At 45.1% G+C, this 22,523-nt stretch overlaps 1 long non-coding RNA gene across 1 annotated transcript; it reads right to left on the bottom strand.

Annotated features, from left to right (window-relative positions):
- Positions 1-204: 204 nt before the first annotated feature.
- On the bottom strand, positions 205-21,659 carry LOC117519496. Its single transcript, XR_004563305.1, has 4 exons — positions 21,488-21,659; positions 4,664-4,667; positions 1,083-1,089; positions 205-214 (listed from the first exon to the last, which is right to left on the bottom strand). It is a non-coding gene; the product is annotated as an uncharacterized LOC117519496 (long non-coding RNA).
- Between the last annotated feature and the right edge of the window lie 864 nt (positions 21,660-22,523).

Below are 22,523 nucleotides of genomic sequence, written 5' to 3' on the forward strand. Positions count from 1 at the left end.
GTATTCTTGGGACACTGACCTTGGACAAGTTCAAAGATATGGCTAACCTTGACCTATTTTAAAAGGTAAAAGGGTCACACTCTGCTTCCTATTTTTATGCCATGAATCACGCATATCTGTTTTTGGGGTGGGGACTGACAGCCAATCAGAGTAGAGAGGCATTGTGGCATTGAGGCATTGTGAATTCAACATGGTGGAATCTGCTCCCAAACCACTATGTTTCTGTGAAAATATAACGTTTCTCATATATTGTGTAAAAGCTACTAAGAAATACACACTTATAAAACTGAAAAACGTTGTTTTAGTAACCTGGGACCCATTCCATGAAGCAAGCTCAGAAAAGTGGCACTTACAGTTTTTCTCAATTGATAAAACAACTGTTCCTGAAAAATAGCACACATTTCCCAAAATATTGCACACTATTTCCCCAAAATAGGACACAATTCAGAAAACACTGCACACTTGTGTCATAAGCGCACTTTATTGTCAAAATTAGAAGACTCCAGTCAAAATGTGCACATACTGATCAAAATTAGCACAATGCACTGCAAAATGCAAAACACTGTTCCCGCACTGTGTTTCCACATTAAGTGTAAAAATGATGTAGTCTCCAAAAATGACAACTAGAACACAAATGCAACTCACAATTGAGTCAGAGGGGACCATTACAGTCCCTGACTGTACATTACAAAATTAGAAATAATCTTACACTACAATACCATATCACCCCAATAGAGCGCTTCGCTCTCAGACTGCAGGCTTATTTGTAGTTCCTAGGGTTTGTAAGAGTAGAATGGGAGGCAGAGCCTTCAGCTTTCAGGCTCCTCTCCTGTGGAACCAGCTCCCAATTCAGATCAGGGAGACAGACACCCTCTCTACTTTTAAGATTAGGCTTAAAACTTTCCTTTTTGCTAAAGCTTATAGTTAGGGCTGGATCAGGTGACCCTGAACCATCCCTTAGTTATGCTGCTATAGACTTAGACTGCTGGGGGGTTCCCATGATGCACTGTTTCTTTCTCTTTTTGCTCTGTATGCACCACTCTGCATTTAATCATTAGTGATTGATCTCTGCTCTCTTCCACAGCATGTCTTTTTCCTGGTTCTCTCCCTCAGCCCCAACCAGTCCCAGCAGAAGACTGCCCCTCCCTGAGCCTGGTTCTGCTGGAGGTTTCTTCCTGTTAAAAGGGAGTTTTTCCTTCCCACTGTCGCCAAGTGCTTGCTCACAGGGGGTCGTTTTGACCGTTGGGGTTTTTACGTAATTATTGTATGGCCTTGCCTTACAGTATAAAGCGCCTTGGGGCAACTGTTTGTTGTGATTTGGCGCTATATAAATAAAATTGATTGATTGATTGATTGATTGATTGATTGATATTGTTCACAGTACAGTATACTGTATAACATTACAGTATTTACACCACATCTGCATCAATGCTGTCAGCTTGATTAGGCCACAGGACCTCATCAACATCACAAGCTATACTTTCTCTGGCCAGGGAACGTGGAAAGAAAGACCTTGTGTGTCTGATCCAGCCCTGGCATGCATCAACAGACACATCATCACATGCCAAGTCCACTGACTGCAAAAGATTGTCATGAGTATATGGCTGCTGCTCATATACCTTCCACCTCCACGCTGAAAAGAATTCCTCTATAGGATTAAGGAAGGGAGAATATGGCGACAGAAAAACAACAATAAACTGAGGGTTCATATTGAACCCTTCTCTAATCAGTCGCCCTCCATGAAAGCTTACATTGTCCCAGACAACAACAAAAACAGTGTCTCTTTGAAAAACACCCAGTTGCACCTGTCCCATCAGGGCCTCATGAAGTCCATCTATGAAAAGTCAACAAACGCTGGGTGTTGTATGGGCCCAGGACTGCATGGCGGTGAGTGACTCCAAAATTGCTTATTGCCGAGCAGAGGGTTACACTGCCCCCCACGCTGACCTGGGATGTTGACTGTAGCCCACTGTCCAATGATGTTTCTTCCCCTCCTCCTCCTCTTGGCCAGGTTGAATCCAGCCTCATCCACATCGATGTATTCATGTGGCCCATCATCAGAGTCCAACTGAAAAACCCTCTTGAATAAACACACACAAGACAAATGGGTCAGTCATGTTCACTTCCTGTAATGCAGTAGCACTGGTGAATCTGAACTGTGCATTTGAATTTATAAACAGCCTTTTTAGAACATTTCACAGTTCTATATTTATAGAATTGGCATAAGAGCATGATATGATTCATATGATATGAAAGCGTAATTTTATATATTCACTTGTACATATTGTAATCGCTGTTCTTTTGTGTTTCTTTCGAAGGGAACTCTGTAGACTTGCTTCATGCTGACTCTGTTTTTCTTCAGGATACAATCAGTGGTGGAGAGACTTTTACACTGTTGATGCCCCTGAAATGGTTATTATCTTGAATGATCCGTTGCTGAATTTCCCGAAGTTTGATTGCATTATTTTGCACCACCGTTTGGACTATTAAGGCCTCTTGGTGTTGGTTGAATAAAGGTGCTCATCCTGCTGCAACACGCAGTCTTGAAACGCTACCAAAAAACAACAACAAAAAAAGGGGGCCAAAATATATAATATACACTTTGTGTAAAGAATGTGTATAGAAGAGTTGCACATCCCTGTTGTCCTCTTTAAATCATTGGATATTGATCCAACAGTGTATCTGCTGAGGTTGGGTGTGACTCTTTGTTCTGCTTCTTTCAGGGTCATTCCATGAATCAACACATTTGATCACAGTTTCTCGAATCTCATCTGAAATTCTCCTTCTTTGCATGGGTCTTTGTCTCCGTTGAAACCTTGGCCTTGGTCTGGGTCGCAGGCCAGGATTAGGTGCACAGACAGGTTCTGAACAAGGCTGAGGAGCAGGTTCTGGTTCTGGTTCTGGAGGAAGCTGAAGAGCAGGTACTGGATCTGGACCAGATCCATGGGCCGGTCCAGGTTCTGGTTCCAGCGCCGGTCTGGGTCATCTGGGTCGTCCACGGCCACATCTTCCTCGTCCACCTCTTGCTCCTCTGACATCCATTTTGAAGACGATGCTGCTTCCCAGCAGGTTTTATGCTCTGCTGTTCATTGGCAACAGTGCTTTCAGCTTTGACCTGTTGTGTCTTAATTATGACAGCTGTGCTGGAATAGTGTTCACATCCTGCCTCCTAGTGTTCACTTTTTGAAGAAAAATGTGTGCTATGACTGAAATGTTTGTTCAAATGAGCAAAAAATGTGTGCAGTCTTTTTCTAACAGTGTGCAACAGTTTTGTGAGCAGTGTGTAAGCCATGAAATGTGTCCAATATTTTGACGACAGAGCTGTGTTTTTTGAGAAACGTATGCAGTCAGTTGGAGAATGCGTGTAGTCAATGGAATTTAGTGTCTTATAAATTGAGAAAAACTGTAATGTGAAACACCTGACTTGAATAAGCCTAACAAATGAGATGAAGCTAAAGGGGTTCCAAAAAGGCCGAGCCACATTCACACAAACTAAGTCAAGATATGTTCAGCCAGTCAGACTAATTCCGTGTTCAGCCATTCATAGGCAGCCCATGAGGTCGAAGACAGATCAACTGGATTCACAATGGCAAAGTGTAAAGAGCGAGCAGCAATGTTCACTGCCTCTGAGCAGGCAGTTATAATGGAGACCTATGAGGAATTTAAACATCTAATAAGGAAAAGAAGGAACACAGCAGCAATAAATAAACTCAGAGAGTAGGCTGGCGAGAAACTGCTGATTGACTAAATGTGCACAATTAACATACCACTGCAATGCATCCTGGGTAAAATGTACTGATAACAACCACTAATGATGTCACACCATAAGTGAGTGACAACCACTCACTTATGGTGTCGTGTTGTTTCATAATTTAGACACCAAAAACACCTACGGACATAATTTTAACAAGCTCTAAGAAACTTCAACATGTTCACCACAGCAGTAGCATAAAGCAATGCAATCTTCAGAATAAGGGCACATTAATTTATCAGTACATTTTACCCAGAATGCATTGCATTGGTCCAGCTTGAAGTGGTGGCATGAAATTGTTCACATTTCAGCATGTGCATTGGTATTCCATTCCATTTCATTTTATTTGTTTAACAGTGAATATGGTTTAGTCTGTTTGACTCTTTTACTTATACAATTGTTTCTCTTTTCTTTTCTTATTGCTCCAGTAACTAGAGGTGGGCGGATCGATCCTAATATTGATAATACCGATACCAACGCTGGTATTGATGTTGAATGATCATCATGTAAAAAGATCGATACTCAAGCTTTTTTTTGAGGTGCGATGCGGTTTCAACCGAGACACATGAAAGACTGGATGGATCCGCAGTGAGGCCGGGAGTTGGAGCCTCACTGCGGTGGGACTGAGGACCTTGAGGATCCGGAAAGGCCCTATGTAGCGGTCCTTTAATTTGGGGGAAGCCACCTGGAGAGGTATGTCCCGTGTGGATAGACATACCTCCTGCCCGGGCTGATATGCGGGAGCCGGGGACCGTCGACGGTCTGCATGGGCCTTTGCCCTCGTCCGGGCCCTCAACAAGGCCGAACGGGCGGTGCGCCACACTCGACGGCATCTCCGCAGGTGGGCCTGGACCGAGGGCACACCAACCTCTCCCTCCACCACAGGAAACAAAGGGGGCTGGTACCCCAGACACACCTCGAACGGGGAGAGGCCGGTGGCAGAGGACACTTGGCTGTTATGCGCGTACTCGATCCAGGCCAGGTGTTCACTCCAAGCCGTCGGGTGTGCGGATGTAGTACATCGCAGGGCCTGCTCCAGCTCTTGACTGGCCCGTTCAGCCTGTCCGTTAGTCTGAGGGTGATACCCAGACGAGAGGCTCACGGTGGCCCCCAGTTCCCGGCAGAAACATCTCCAAACCTGCGAGGAAAACTGGGGACCGCGATCCGAGGCGATGTCTGTTGGTATCCCATGCAGACGGACGACATGGTGGACCAGGAGATACGCTGTCTCCTGGCCCGACGGGAGCTTCGGGAGGGCCACGAAGTGGGCCGCCTTGGAGAACCGGTCCGCTATCGTGAGGATGGTGGTGTGCCCCCGGCACGGCGGGAGGCCCGTGACAAAATCCAGACCAATGTGAGACCAGGGGCAATGAGGCACAGGAAGCGGCTGAAGAAGTCCCTGTGCCTTTTGGTGGTCCGCCTTGCCCCTGGCGCAGGTGGTGCAGGCCTGGATGTAAGCCCGGACGTCAGCCTCCAGAGACGCCCACCAGAAGCGCTGCCGGACCACTGCCATGGTCCTACGCACCCCTGGGTGGCAGGAGAGCTTGGACCCATGACAGAAGTCCAGGACGGCAGCCCTGGCTTCTGGTGGGACGTATAGTCTGTTCTTCGGCCCTGTTCCGGGATCCGGGCTCCGTGCCAGGGCCTCCCGGACGATCTTCTCCACGTCCCCGGTAAGGGTAGCCACGATAGTGGACTCCGGTACGATGGGTTCCGGTGGATCCGACAGCTCGGTCTTGACTTCATGTTCATGCACCCGGGACAAGGCATCCGACCTCTGGTTTTTGGTCCCGGGGCGGTAGGTGATCCGGAAGTCAAAACGGCCGAAGAACAGTGACCAGCGGGCTTGCCTGGGGTTCAGTCACTTGGCGGTCCTGATATACTCCAGGTTCCGGTGGTCAGTAAAGACCGTGAAAGGCACTGACGCCCCCTCCAGCAGGTGTCTCCACTCCTCAAGAGCCTCTTTCACCGGAAGGAGCTCTCGATTGCCCACGTCATAGTTCCGCTCTGCTGGGGTCAAGCTGCGGGAGAAATAGGCACACGGGTGAAGAACCTTATCGGTCTCTCCGCTCTGGGATAGCACGGCTCCTATCCCTGAGTCAGAGGCGTCCACTTCAACCACAAACTGGCGACTGGGATCGAGCTGCACCAAGACGGGTGCAGTCGAGAAGCGCTGTTTCAACTCCCTGAACGCGGCATCGCACCGATCCGACCAGGTGAAGGGAACTTTTGGTGAGGTCAGGGCTGTCAGGGGGCTAACTACCTGACTATACCCCTTAATGAACCTCCTGTAAAAATTTGCGAAGCCGAGGAACTGTTGCAGCTTCCTCCGGCTCGTAGGTTGGGGCCAGTCTCTCACCGCCGCGACCTTGGCTGGATCCGGGGCGACGGAGTTGGAGGAGATGATAAACCCCAGGAAGGACAAAGAGGTGCGGTGAAACTCACACTTCTCGCCCTTCACAAACAGCCGATTCTCCAACAACCGCTGCAGGACCTGACGTACATGCCGTACATGAGTCTCAGGGTCCGGAGAAAAAATGAGTATATCGTCCAGATACACGAAGACGAATCGGTGCAGGAAGTCCCGCAAGACGTCATTTACCAAAGCTTGGAACGTCGTGGGGGCGTTAGTGAGGCCGAACGGCATGACCAGGTACTCAAAATGACCTAACGGGGTGTTGAATGCCGTCTTCCACTCGTCTCCCTTCCGGACCCGAACTAGGTGATATGCGTTCCTAAGATCCAGCTTTGTGAATATTTTGGCTCCATGCAGGGGGGTGAACACCGAATCCAACAAAGGCAACGGGTATCGGTTGTGAACCGTGATCTCGTTCAGCCCCCGATAATCAATGCATGGACGAAGACCGCCATCTTTCTTGCCCACAAAAAAGAAACCTGCTCCCATCGGGGAGGTGGAGTTCCGGCAGCTAAGGAGTCCCGGATGTAGGTCTCCATCGATTCGCGCTCAGGTCGTGAGAGGTTGTACAGCCTGCTGATCGGGAACTCCACGCCTGGAATCAAATCGATGGCGCAATCGTACGTACGGTGCGGGGGAAGGGTGAGTGCCAGATCCTTGCTGAAAACGTCAGCAAGATCGTGGTACTCAACCGGCACCACCGACAGATTGGGAGGGACTTTGACCTGCTCCTTAGCCTGGGAACCAGGGGCGACCGAGGATCCTAAACACACCCGATGGCAGGTCTCGCTCCACTGTACCACCACCCCGGACGGCCAATCAATCCGGGGATTGTGTTTTAGCATCCACGGGAAGCCCAAAATCACGCGGGAGGTAGAAGGAGTCACAAAAAACTCGATCTCCTCCCGATGATTCCCAGACACCACCAGAGTTACAGGTGGTGTCTTGTGCATGATTAAAGGGAGAAGGGTGCCATCTAGTGCCCGCACCTGCAATGGCGAAGGAAGCGCCACCAGAGGGAGCCCTACCTCCCTTGCCCATCTGCTGTCTAGCAGATTCCCTTCGGACCCCGTGTCCACCAGTGCTGGGGCTTGAAGGGTTAAATCCCCACTCAGGATTGTGACTGGGAGTCGTGTGGCGATATGTGTGTGTCCCACGTGAATGTTATGACCCCCCCTTAGCCCAGTCTCTAAGGGCGGGTGTTGTCGTTTTGGCCGTTTGGGGCAGTTTTTCTGCATGTGCTCTTTTGAGCTGCAGATAAAACACTCCCCGTGGACCAGCCTCCTCATTCTGTCAGCTGTTCTCATTTTGGCCCTGTGCGTTTCCCTAGCAACGTCAGCAGGGGGAGCTGTTGCCCCACGGAGCGCTGCGGCTGTGGAGCGTGGGGAGGGCGGAACCTTTTTGAACCCGGAAGGGAGAGGGACGGCGCGTGCCCGGCCACGTCCTTCGCCTTGCTCCCGACGGCGTTCCTCCAACTGATTGTCTAACCGTATAACGAGATCGATAAGCCCATCTAAATCCCGCGGTTCTTCCTTAGCTACCAGGTGCTCCTTCAGGACCGACGACAGTCCGTTTACGAAGGCGGCGCGGAGCGCAACGTTATTCCAGCCGGACCTCGCAGCCGCGATGTGGAAGTCGACTGCATATTCGGCTGCACGCCGGCGCCCCTGTCGCATTGACAGCAGCACTGTTGAAGCGGTCTCTCCTCTGTTAGGGTGATCAAACACTGTTCTGAACTCCCTCACAAACCCAGTATACGTATGAAGGAGCCGTGAATTTTGCTCCCAAAGCGCCGTAGCCCAAGCGCGTGCCTCTCCTCGAAGCAGATTAATTACATAAGCTACTTTACTAGCATCAGACACGTACATGACGGGACGTTGTGCAAAGACGAGCGAACATTGCATGAGAAAGTCCGCGCACGTCTCCACACAACCTCCGTACGGCTCTGGGGGGTTTATGTATGCTTCAGGGGATGGTGGGAGGGGTTGTTGAACGACCACTGGAACATTCATTTCTTGCACAGGGTCGGCAGGAGGAGGAGCTGCCGCAGCGCCCTGAGCGCTCGCCGCCACCTGTGCGGAGAGAGCCTCCACCCTGCGGTTCAGGAGGATGTTTTGCTCGGTCATCTGATCCAACCGAGCCGTAAAGGCGGTGAGGATGTGCTGCAGCTCACCAATCACGCCTCCTGCAGATGCCTGCGCTCCCTGCTCTCCCATTGGTCATTCAACAGCTGGGTGACGCTCCTCGGAGTCCATGACGCTGGCCGAGATATCCTGTTGGGAAAGTGTAGTGACACGGACCCACAACAGGGGGCGTAAATGAACGGACAATAGAGGAAGTTAAATGTGAACACTTTACTGTTGTGAATGTCACAACCACACACAGCAGATTATAGAATAAATACAAGTCAATGAATGAAGGTGTCGTGTGGGCAGGCTCGACAATAGGAGACGTCCGTCTGGAGATGAACCGGAACCACACGGTTTCCACCGCCACCGAACCCGAAGGATACTGGAGCCGCCAAGTCCCGAAGTCCCCAGGTGGCCACCGTCTCAGCGTGTCGGATCTGGTACTGCTGGCGGAGAACAAAGACAGTCAAGTGTGGGTGTGTATACACCCCGTAACAATAACGGTGGGAATTCCACCTCCACCTCTACACACACTCGTGCAGCGTCTGAGTACCACTTATCTGGTGGGAAGAAGGACGAAACTGTCGCGACCCACGCCGGTCCTCTGGGTAGACAGCTGCAACACAATAGCTCTTAGAATCAATCAATATAGTACGCAGGCAGAGAAAGTTACCTCTCAAAGAAGTACGATATCTCGGCGACGTGGTGGAGGTGTCATCCTGCTTTTATCCAGGGTGAAGTGCAGATGATCGGTGACAGCTGTCATAGTTGATGAGTGACAGCTGTCACCTCGGCTGTTCCTGTAAGGCGGCAGCGCCCCCTCGTGCCTGAAGCCCGCACTTCAGGCAGGGCGCCCTCTGGTGGTGGGCCAGCAGTACCTCCTCTTCTGGCGGCCCACACAACAGCGCAGGCAAATTCATCAACGTCTACTCTCTGTCTGTGTCACGCAACACGGAGCAGTGCAACCCCCCCCCCCCCCCGGTCTTTTGTTGTTGCGCCGTCACGTGGCTCAGCGGCGCCAGCCAACAGCCATGCAGGTAGGCTCAGCCTGTTTAAAGCCAGAAGTGCACTGAAGGGAGGAAATTCCTTATTCTTTGTATTATTTTCTTGTATTGTTTGACTTGGAAAAAAAAATTGAACAAGTTTGCAACTGTTTACAATATTTGTTGTGGTGTGTTAGTTTTTTCTCTATTGTGGTTTGTCAGCTCTCTAACCTCAAAAGATTGTTTTAAAGTTCTATTTTTTAACACTCTTTATTTATGAAACAACATAGAGAAGTGCACTGAAGGGAAGAAATTCCTTATTTTTTGTATTATTTTATTGTATTGTTCGACTTGAAAAACAGAATAAGTTGAAACAGTTTACAGTATTTGTTGTGGTATGTTAATTTTGTTGTATTGTGGTTTGTCAGCCCTCTACCTCAGGAGAATTTGTTTTAAGTTGTGTTGAGTGATTTTTTTTTAAACAAAAATGTTGATTGTGATAATAAAGTATTTTGTTGTCACATACAATGTTTGGCGAAATTCTTTCCTAGGTCTTTTGGATCCTTTGGATCTATGAAGCTTAAATATGAAAAAGTATCAGTATCGGTATCGATATCAGCGATACTGGGCCTGTATTTACTTGCTATCGGAACAATACCAAAATTCCCAGTATTGCCTACCTCTACCAATAACCCCAGATCAAATTCCTTGTATGTGCAAACTTACTTGGCAATAAATTTGGTTCTGATTTTGATTCAAACTCAACTCACATTGCAGGGCCAGTGACTTCAAACCTACAAAAGATGAACTCAAAGCTGCAAAGAGTGGCACTTAACTCTACTGGACTTTTTTTTTTTCTTTTTTTTTTTTTACTATTTTACATACTGCTCAATAAATAAATTAATTAATTAGGATTACTTAATAAGAAAGAAAGAAAAAAAATGCACGGCACTCTACAGGGCTCAAGGGTGGGTTGCATATTAATGACAAGTTTATGGCAAAAAATATCTCCCTCTCTGATATTTCCCAGAGTTGACGGGTATGGTTAAGCGGCAACTAGGGCTAAGCTTGACAATTAGCCTGGTAGCAACCAGACTAGTTCAGAACTATAAGTTACTATGGTAACTCAACAAGACTTGACGTTAGTGAGATTGCTGGAATGGAACCCTCTCTTAGAAAGTTGCGACTTGTCAAAATAAGTGGGGATTTGGCTTAATCGCGTTTGCTGGAATACCCCCTGATAACACCTCTGGAGTGATTTACAATACATCTCACAAACGTGCACATGCATCACACACAGTCAAAGGTAACCCACTCTTTTCAAAAGCCTCTGTTTGTGCACACGCACGCCCTCCTGCAGATGCCATTAAAACGTAAATAAAATGTTGTTTATGATTGACTGAGTGATTGGGTTTATTCTGCAACATTAATATAAACATACAGAGGAAAATATATCAATGAATACACAGATGACACAATGAAGCATTAACACTGATTTCCATTGTGGTCCTTGTGAAATTATCACGTGACAAAATAGATAGGTCTTCTAGCACTGCATTATATTTCAGATTTAAGTCATAAAACTAATTATCTTTGGCACCACTATTTTTTTATTCATTAGCCTTTAAATGGGACAGCACGGTGTCTTAGTGGTTAGCACTGTTGCCTCACAGCTAGAAAGTCATGGAATCGTGTCCCGCCTGTGGCCTTTCTGTGTGGAGTTTGCATGTTCTCCCCGTGTTTGCGTGGGTTCTCTCTGGGTACTCCGGTTTCTTCCCACATCCAAAGACATGCAGGTTCGATGAATGGGAAACTTTAACTTGTCCGTAGGTGCAGGTGACCCTTAATTGGAGTAAGCAGTTGAAGATGAGTGAGTGAGTGAGCCTTTAAATGGGGATTCATAATATGACATTGCCAATATAGAAATCTGCATTGTCTAGAAAAAATTAATAAATAGTTCCCCTGAAGGGGAAAATTTCAAAAGAATAGACAGCCTTGAACTTCATTCCGTAGCAACCCATACAGTCTATGAAAGTGACCATAGGGCCATCACTGATTGTGTGGGGGCTTCCCCCAACTTGTAGAAGGATGCTGGGAAGCCCATAGTGACAGCCAATCAGCGTTTAGATGCACAGTGACATCAGCTGGTTGCTCGCGCAAACAAACTAATCCAACATGGCGGAAAATGCTCAGAAACAGCTTATTTCTGTATGAATCTAATATGCTTCTCATATATTTTGTAAAAGTTAGTGAGAAACAAACACTTCTAAAGCTAAAAACACTATTTATGAAACCAGACAACACATCTGAAGTGATTTACAAGACATCCTACAGATGTTAGCGTGCAACTGGATTTCAGTAGAAACTAAATTTTTTTCAGTTTTGTAAAATTTGAAAGGCCATACAGCTTTAATGCTACACTACACTATTTATTGTCACAAGCAAAAAAAAAAAAAAAAAGTTAAGCATGCCCTGGTGCAGTTTCAGCCCATCTAAAAATGTTAAGCCTACCATAGTAAATCTAAAAGACTTTTCTTTTGGAGCTTTAGCCAATATCCTAAAGTTGAGCAAAAATTCTGAATTTGGGAGAGGAGGCATTCACAAGTTTAAACATTTATTAACATTCAATTTAATCAGGGATCTGAAAGGTGCTATTTGAAGTTATGAACAGTAATAGATCCACCAAGGATTGGTTGTCTGCCAATATTGAGGCACCTGTAGTAGCAAGTAGCATCTGTAGGACAAGTAGTATCAGGGTTTTGAGAACCTGATTAACATCAGGACTTATAGCTTAGGCGTTACGTTACATGAATTCTGAAGTGCAGACTTGGTATTTCTTAGTCCTCTTCTCAGAGTTATGAAAAAAGTGCCATCAAATAAGCTAACCTTGGTATGGGTGTTTTATTAAAGTACAGTTTTGTGGACTGTGCAGTGGTTTTCATGACAGGTGGCTTATTGACTCAGTTACTATAGAGGGTTTTCATGTGACGTATCGGTCACGTCATTTTGTGTCCCGCGGCCATTCTGGATTACGATGCGGTGGCTGCTGTGATACGCTACGTGCATTTGGCGAACAATTGCAGAAGCTTCAACGTTGGTGTGAAGAAGCCTCACGGCACCGTGGCGCTGAGGGAGATCCGCCGCTAACAGAAATCCACTGCTACCAGAATTTTATTTTATTTTATTCGGCAATAAGAATGCATAAAAATACTGCCGAGGATAACACAAGAACGCTTCTAATACAGATGCTTATTTACACTGAGTCCTCGGGCACTGAGCTGCTGATCTGCAAGCTGCCCTTCTAGCGCCTGGTGAGAGAAATCGCTCAGGACTTGAAGACGACCTCCGCTTTCAGAGCTCCGCTGTGATGCTCTGCAGGAGGCCAGCGAGGCTGACCTGGTCGGCAGCTTCCTAGTTCACAATATCGCAGTGTGACACTGTCAGCCAGTTCATTACATCACCACTAAATTCACTATCTGGTATAAGATACGGATCCACTGAACCAACTGCTACACATCTATCACGATAAATGGCTTTATCTCAAGGATTTAAAGCCTTGCAATAACCATACATTCTCTCCATTTTTCTATCACGCGCCAGCCTCCTTGTAATCCAGAATGGAGACGGCACCTGTCCTGCAGTAAATCGGTCATGTGATTGAAAACCCTCTATAGAGGCTTTTCAGGTTTGAAACCTGAAAAGTCTCGAGGGTTTTCAGGTTTCAAATCCCACAAACCTCGGAGAGGTCGCTGCGCTGCAAGATCTCAGTATGAGAACTGCATTGAGACGCTCTGATCACGCTTCACTTTAACTGCTGCACACGGACAACACAATTAACATTACAACATAAAACTATTTTTATATTGTGCCTAAAACTCTCATGAATATATTCTCTGGGTTTATAGACATTGTTATTGCGTTTGTTTTATGTAAATGTGAGAATCACAGGCTGTCTCTCCGTTATTTTCAGTGGGAGCTGCTGTGAGCTACATTCGCTTCCTGATCATGTCGTTCTGTGGGAAAGTGAAGTTTGCTCTTTAACGTCTTGATTATTGTTCTTTACAACACTGTTTGTCCTCTTTGTTCCAGACTAATATATATAATATGTCTGAAATTCGGTTTGCGCTTATTAAATTCCACGCAAATTAAACGTAGCAGACACGGATTTGTGGTTATAATTGTTTTAGCAAGTTTTCAGGGTATCATGCAGCAGTCTCTTATTAACGCGATGAAAAGCATAAAAAAAATTACATTTTTGTAGTATAATATTCATTTACAATTGTCATCGTGTGGATTCTCTATGTTGTTTTGACTGCAGCGACTCTATGGCGCGCAAGGGATTATGGTATATGTGAAAACCCCGAATGGAATAACAGCGGAGTCAACATCACCATGTGACCGTGACCTACTAACAGTGTTAACGACAAACAAATTCACTTGAAGTAAACACTGCAGCACAGACTTCTTAGATGATCAGTTAGTACAACTAATATCCAAGTTATTTGTCATAAAATGCTCAGAAAGGACAGATTTGTGTTTCTGCCCACAACAAGCAGCTGCTGCCCTTACAAAAAAAATCTATAGGAAATCTATAGGAAATTCTATAGGCATGGCCTATAGGTTGCTACAGGCTAGTCTATAGAATTTCCATAGACAAGTGAAATAACCAGATGCCCCAGGTCTCTCAAAACGCGGAAGTATTGGAAGGCATCTGAATGGCGAGCTCTCCTGTTCTATTCTTTGGTGGTATTTCAGGGAATTTTACCTGCTGTGTATATGAAACACTGGTTCCTATTTGTATTTGGTATTTATTACCTCATGAGTGAGTGTTTCTGAAAGAAAGGTTCGTGAGAGCAATGCTTGCCTCAGGATGTTTGTTCTGATGACTGAGCGTTTATATGGAATAAGACATTGCACTTTCAATGTCCACTCATTGATTCATTTTGCCCAGTCAGTTATCAACACTGGCCCTTTATGGGCAACTTCCACCTTTGTTTTTGAGGGATACAACAGGACTTTGATTAGGTGTTTCCACGGTACCCAGAAAGTTGGTTTTCAGATTTGTGAGACATTCTCTCTCATGAAGGTGGTGACAGAGTTAGCAGTTAGTTGCATGGAGGAGAACACTGATGTGTCTGTCCTGTATACCTCATTGGCCAGCAGACACACTAAATCAAAATGTACAAACGTACTTTCAAATAATTTGCGTGCTCTTGGCAAAGGAGAGCATGTTATTCTGCCTCCATCAAAGTTACTGGCTGCAAGCAGACTGACAGGGAACCAAGTGCACACTTCCGCCATTGTATATAAGAGATTTATTTTTCACCACCAGCTGTATGCCAGCAGTGACTATTTTCAATCTGCGCGGCATTGCAACTGCTATGTTGCATTTACTCATGGTGTGTATAAATATGGAAGAATTGAAACTTTTCTCTGTGTTAAATTGGGACCAGACTGCATGAATGATAATGGTTTTTGTTTGTGTGATAAAGCAAATATCATACTAGTAAAGCCATTCAGCATTACACGAAGACCATTATTTGTTGATGCAAGGCTAGGCTGTTCATCTGACTTTCTTGTAAATATTGACCAACATGCAGATAACCCAAATATTTGTATTTATCCAGGAGACATCCCGCAAAAATGTATTTTTATGAAAACTGATGTTTCATCTTACCTGTGCCCACTGCCTTCTCGGTTTTACTGGGATTAAGTTGTGAATTGATGGTTACACATGAATGTTTTACATGTTAGCAGAACTTGGCCCTCTATAGAATGCTATAGGGCAGCCTATAGAATTCTCTCAAAGTCACCGTCAAGTCACTCTCAAGTCATGAATCGGCCACCAATTGTTTGCAAGCTCACTTGAGATTTGACTTGAGACTTGCCGATTCATGACTTGAGAATGATTTGACAGTAACTTAGTCCCACCTCTGGCATAGGATATAGACGGTCCTACAGGATTGTATACACTGGCGTATGGGTTGAACTGATATAACATATGCATGTGTAGTTTAGTTACAGATGTTATAGTAACCATTTGAAGCAAACTGTCTGCATTAATGCTGACCTGTTTGGATGTTTACATCTATACTTGTGTTTGATGATACTGCAGTTTCCAAGTTCCATGGTTCGACAAAGAAAATGATATATGTGATTATGTATATACATGTAATAATTTTTAACTTGTAATAAAAGATATTGTTGAATTTGTAATGTTGTGTAACTTTTTTATACTTTGCCTTTATCTGCTTGTGTATAAGCGTGATGTGTATATACACACTTCTCAAATATATTATAGTTACAAGTGAACAAAAATTAATATCTCCTTGCTAGTACAGTGGCAACGTTATCTTGCATAAAAATATGCAGACAAAATAAAACAATCTGTTTTTTCATCCAAATTCCACATTTTTTCTATCAGATAATTTATCGGCTACATTTGAGCCAGAATTGATTAATATGGTGTTTCTATATACTGGCATGTCTATAGAAACCTATAGGTTTCTATACGCAATGGCGCCTATAGGTCCTTATGTCTGTAGAATGCTATCGGTCTCTATAGGCCAAGACCCTGTAGGTCGCGTGTCTATAGGTGTTCTATAGAAAGCTATATGACCTCTATAGAATCCTATAGAAACCTATTGAACTTTTTCGTAAGGGTGTTTGCTAGCACTCTCAGTGGAGCTCATGACACTCCACCTGGCACACAGGAGTGCAGCACAACTTTTCATTAATGTACCTGAGCTTTGTTGTTGTTTGTTTGTTTGAGTGATTATTTTATTTTTTTGCATACTTTTCAGTGATAATCCATACCACTGTACTTGGATGTCAAAATGCATGTCTAGTACAAAAATGTATGCAGATTGGCAGGCCTGAAAAATTACTATTATTATCATAAAAATGTACAAACATCTGCATTATTCACATTGAAATGGTTTTGTTGGGCAGCCTTATGTCCACGTGAAGACCTTTTAATGTTCATGACTAGTCACTTGACTTTGGTTCCATGTTTGCGAGTAAACCATCCATCCACTTTCTATACCCGCTTACTTTCATTAATGCTGCGTTTACACATAACGACAAGTCACGAATACCACAAAGTACACATTCTTGGCCGCTGATCACGAATGTGATGATTCGGGGCAGAGGCGTCAGGTGTCCTCAGGAACTGCTGCAACCTGTTACCACACGTCACGATTAATGGCACGTGTTGCTGGAGAATTATCAGGAACCATTACGCACGATCAAGGATAGCGTTCCGCGTTGTTGCGCGCTATTCCGCGTAACAGCACATTGTTAAGTTCTGTCACGTTGTGAACGAGGTGAATTGTCTCCACACACACACATATTCATCCAACCGAATTCAGAACTTTGTGACCGCATGCATATTTGGGCTCTGTGCCATGGAGTGGTGCAGAGAGGAGGAGGAGGAGGACAGAGCCAGATGTGTGGCTTCATGTGGCTGTCGTCTCGCGCATTTTCCCAAACATCAGGCACATGCAGCACGTAGAACACCTGCAGAAGCGAGCTGAAGAGCACTGAAATTAGACTTTTAGCCGACTTGGTGTCTGCAATCAAACTGAATGTTGTGCAGCAGGGTTTAATTGTGCCCGCGCTTCTTTCTCCGCCAGACTGGAGGAGGTGCAGAGATGTCTGTCTGCACGTGAGTCTCCTCTCACTCCTCTGGCTCAGACTTGTTCTCCCGCCCATCTGTTACAACAGCAGGTGGAACACCTGCAGGAGCGTCTTGACGAGCTTCAGCAGGAACTGTGGAACGACATTTGGAGTCGAGTTTAATTGTGCGCACGTGACAGAAAACTGATTCGTCGTGGCGCGCAGTGAAATGTGACGCCGCGTTACAAGTCGTGTCAAAACTTGACAGTTTCCGTGTCGCTTCACAATAACGCGTGACAGTTTGGGCTCCAAGGACCATCACAGGAACCACTACGAACGTTGTGACGGTCTATTAAGGATCAATACTCATCAAGACGGATCAATACGCTCAGTTGCGTGAAACGAAATGAGGGTGGTGGGTGACATTCGTGGAAGATTTTTTTGACAGGCAAAAACATGCTCCACGAATATCAAGTATATCACGCACCAACACGCACTAGTAAGAAACCTTTTCAGATGCGTTAAGTCACATTAAGAATGTCAGGAATGTGTCACGAATGACAGAAAAATGACATTCGTAACGCGTCTTGGTTATGTGTAAACGCACCTTAAGGGTCAGGTCACAGAGGGTGAAGCCTATTCCAGCAGTCATGAGATATGAGGCAGAGTACACCCTAGACAGGATGCCAGTCAATCACAGGGACACATGTAGGCAGACAAACACATTTACACCCACACATACACCTACGGTCAATTTAAAGTTTCCAATCCACCTAACCCGCATGTCTTTGGATGTGGGAGGAAGCCGGAGCACACGGAGGGAACCCACACAAATACGGGGAGAACATGCAAACTCTACACAGAAAGGCCCCCAGGTGGGAATCGAACCAATGACCTTCTTGCTGACAGGCAACACTGCTAACCACTGAACCACCATGCTGCGGTAAAACAGTTATGTTTAGTAATATTTATAGTCATAGCAGTAGCAGTAGTAGTGGTAATAGTTATTATAAGAAAAAATGCAAAATCATCTGTATTTTGTTTATTATGCATTTTCTTACTTTATGTATTTTTCACACTAAAACGTTTGTGGTGGTACTGCATTATGTGCACTTGAGAGCAGTATTCATCCATTTTCTAAACTCGCTTATTCCAGTTTGGGGCTGTGAGAAAGCTGGACAGGCTGGTTAGTTGGGTTTTTTATATGTTTGTTAAAAACAAGGTTTTGTGTATTATTATTATTATTATTATTATTATTATTATTATTATTATTATTATTATTATTATTATTATTTCATTTATGTTGTACATTATGTCCACTTGAGGGCAGTAAACAGTAGTGCCTACAGTATTAATGGTGTTAATTATATTTTTTCTTTTTTGCTCAACGTTTTCAAATCAGTTGTTCTGTTCTATAGTAAATCAACTCAGATTCCAAGAAAGAGTTTGTTGAATAAACTTTCTGAAACAACCCCAGGAGATACTGTGGCACACAGTGGACCTGCTCTCTGTAACCAGAGTGATGCAAGAGAGAGAGAGAGAGAGAGAGAGAGAGAGAGAGAGACCCTCACCTACCAAAGCTGCTTCCCCACACCAACACTACAAGACCACATTGTTTTGGGGGCAAAAGAGTATCATGTGCATACAAAAGTGCGACATTCGTTATAGTGACTTGTGACACCTTTAATGGCTTTTTAAGGTTCGTGGAGAACTGGAATACCTTCATAGTAATGAAACCAACCTGTGGCATTCAGTGCACCCGAGGAAACACCCTTTTTCTCATACAATGCGTAAAAAATTGCCTTCAAACTCATCCCCATGATTAACCCAGATAGCGTTGTGCGGGACACTGACAGTGTCACAGTGACACATAAATTATCTTCACAGCAACAACTTTGTTTTCTTGAACTGATGCCAAAGGTGTGAACCTGAAGAAACAATACCCTCAACCCGAGTCCTGAGCTCATACAGATGAAAATAAGAGTGGCCAGTCTGAAGAAAGGCACTTGGTGTGCGGCCTTTCACAAGGCCATCAAGCTGGTTTGTAGGTCAGACGTCAGTCTTTACAAACACAGCTGATGTCATTTCAAATGTCATTTTCAATATTAATTCCGAATCTAATCAAATCTCAAACTTCCAAAGCATTTTCCAATGTAAATGAAAAATAAACAATTTATTTCATCATAAAATATCAAGTTCCAGTGTTTCCCCTATGATTTTTATCAGGCCTAGTGATACTCACAGAAAGAGGCATTTATTTTTGTCATTTCTGTGTAAAGGTCAGCTGATTTGTCACACAAAATCCATCATAATAGAGACAAAAAAAACAAAACAAAAGTCTTGCTTTTTATCACTGTACATTATAAATCTTTTGCTGTTTATATTCTTAGAAACAGGGAGTGCTTTTTAGTTTTAAGAAAGTGCTGAGATGAGGGACTGGGATAAAAAGTTTCTCTGTGCCGTCTCTGCACTTTTCCACTTGGAAAAACAGAGATATGGATATGCTATGGAAATGCTGTTGACTCAGTCCGTAAGTGCGTAGAGGCATAGAAGGGGAATGTGGTGCCAAGTTTGCCTTTATTATTATTCGGAGCTGCTGATATCACACAAACTGTCAATAAAAACTTTATTTTGTGGTAAAATGTTTCAAATACGTAACATGTGCTTCCATTGATAGCCAGAGGAGCCTGATATTTTCAACCAGTCAACATTGCACTTTCGTTCACTAGCTGTGTATATATATATATATATATATATATATATATATATATATATAGATAGATATATATATATATATATATAGATATATATAGATATATATAGATAGATATATATATATATATATATATATATATATATATATATATATATATATATATATATATATATATACACACACACACACACATACAGTGAGGAAAATAAGTATTTGAACACCCTGCGAGTTTGCAAGTTCTCCCACTTAGAAATCATGGAGGGGTCTGAAATTTTCATCTTAGGTGCATGTCCACTGTGAGAGACATAATCTAAAAAAAATCCGGAAATCACAATGTATGATTTTTTTAATCATTTATTTGTATGTTACTGCTGCAAATAAGTATTTGAACACCTGTGAAAATCAATGTTAATATTTGGTACAGTAGCCTTTGTTTGCAATTACAGAGGTCAAACGTTTCCTGTAGTTTTTCACCAGGTTTGCACACACTGCAGCAGGGATTTTGGTCCACTTCTCCATACAGATCTTCTCTAGATCTTTCAGGTTTGGAGTTTCAGCTCCCTCCAAAGATTTTCTATTGAGTTCAGGTCTGGAGACTGGCCAGGCCACTCCAGGACCTTGAAATGCTTCTTACGGAGCCCCTCCTTAGTTGCCCTGGCTGTGTGTTTGGGGTCATTGTCATGCTGGAAGACCCAGCCACGACCCATCTTCAATGCTCTTACTGAGGGAAGGAGGTTGTTTGCCAAAATCTCACAGTACATGACCCCATCCATCCTCCCTTCAATACGGTGCAGTCGTCCTGTTCCCTTTGCAGAAGAGCACCCCCAGAGTATGATGTTTCCACCACCATGCTTCACGGTTGGGATGGTTTTCTTGGGGTTGTTCTCATCCTCTAAACATGGTAAGTGGAGTTTATTTCAAAAAGCTCTATTCTGGTCTCATCTGACCGCATGACCTTCTCCCATGCCTCCTCTGGATCATCCAGATGGTCACTGGTGAACTTCAAATGGGCCTGGACATGTGTTGGCTTGAGCAGGGTGACCTTGCTACCCTGCAGGATTTTAAACAGAGGAATCCTCCGCGGCCATCCAGGAGGATTCTTCTGTTAGCGTAGTAGAATATGCTGAGTATGTATCTGGGTATATCAGCACCTGTGTTGAGAACATCATACCCACCATACAAGTCAAGAAGTTCCCCAACCAGAAGCCCTGGATTAATACCGAGGTACTGCGCTTACTGCGCTTACTGCGTGCTCGCACTGCTGCATTTAAATCTGGCAATGAGGCTGAGCGCAAAGCTGCACAATATAGACTGAAGAAGGCCATAAGAGCGGCCAAGAGGCAGCATAGAGAGAAGACAGAGAACTTCTACTCCAATGCTGACCCCAGGAGGATGTGGCAAGGTCTGAACCACATCTCAGACTTCAGAACCGGCCCCAGGACCACCACCATCAGCTCTTCAGACAGCCTCCTGGAAGACCTCAATGTGTTCTACTCATGCTTTGAGAGCTCCACCTCCACCTGTACCACATCCATAGATCATACACACACTTCGGCTGCCCAACCTCCCTCCTCCCCTCTCGTTATCACACCAGCCCAGGTACACAGAGCACTGAGGAGTATTCGGCTCCGGAAAGCTGTTGGCCCGGATAACATACCTGGTCGTGCCCTCAGAGCGTGTGCCAACGAGCTGACTGACGTTCTTACCTCCATCTTCAAACTTTCCCTCAGTCAATGCACTGTTCCCACCTGCTACAAGACCACCACCATCATCCCCCTCCCCAAGAAGAACCCCCCATCTTGCCTGAATGACTATAGGCCAGTGGCACTCACTCCAATCATTATGAAGTGTTTCGAGAGAGTGGTACTGTCATACATTCAGGGCTGCATACCGGACACCACAGACCCCCTGCAGTACGCTTACAGGCACAACAGGTCAACCTCGGATGCCATTGCCGCCGCCCTGCACGCCTCCCTCTCCCACCTGGAAAATAAAGACTCTTACATCAGAGTACTTTTCATTGACTACAGCTCTGCTTTCAACATGGTCATCCCTCACAAACTCACCTACAAATTGTCTGCCCTTGGACTCCACCCCACCCTCTGTGACTGGCTTCTGGACTTTCTGACTGGCAGACCACAGTCTGTCAAGATTGGGAATAGGACCTCAGCCAGCATCACCACCAACATCGGTACCCCGCAGGGCTGCGTCCTCAGCCCTATTCTCTACACCCTCTTCACCTACGACTGTGCCGCCTCTCACCCCAACAACACCATCATAAAGTTTGCTGACGACACTGCTGTGATTGGACGCATCACCGGCGGAGACGAAGCAGCTTACAGGAGGGAGGTGGAAGGCCTGGTGACATGGTGTGGAGTCAACAACCTCACCCTGAACACAGATAAAACCAAGGAAATGATAGTGGACATGAGGAGGGAGAGGGAACCTCATCAGCCACTGTCTATCCAAGGCCGCGAGGTGGAGAGAGTGAGCAGCTTTAAATATCTGGGGGTCCACATCAGTAGTGACCTCACTTGGACACTCAACACCACACAGGTGGTAAAGAAGGCTCAGCAGCGGCTGTACTTCCTGAGGAGGCTGAGGAAATTTGGCATGTCACCCAAGATTCTCAGCAACTTCTACAGCTGCATCATTGAGTCCATTCTCACCACCTCGATTACTGCGTGGTATGGCAGCTCAACGGTGAATGACCGCAAACGCCTGCAGAGAGTAGTGAAGACAGCATCAAAGATCACGAGGACGCCACTACCATCTCTGCAGAGCATCTACCATCGGAGAGTCCACAATAGAGCTGCCGCCATCATTAAAGACCCTACACATCCCCAATACGGACTGTTCACACTGCTGCCTTCAGGACGGAGGTTCAGGAGTGTGAAATGCAAAACCACCC

This window comes from Thalassophryne amazonica, chromosome 10 (assembly GCF_902500255.1).
Source record: "Thalassophryne amazonica chromosome 10, fThaAma1.1, whole genome shotgun sequence".
NCBI classification, from domain to species: domain Eukaryota; kingdom Metazoa; phylum Chordata; class Actinopteri; order Batrachoidiformes; family Batrachoididae; genus Thalassophryne; species Thalassophryne amazonica.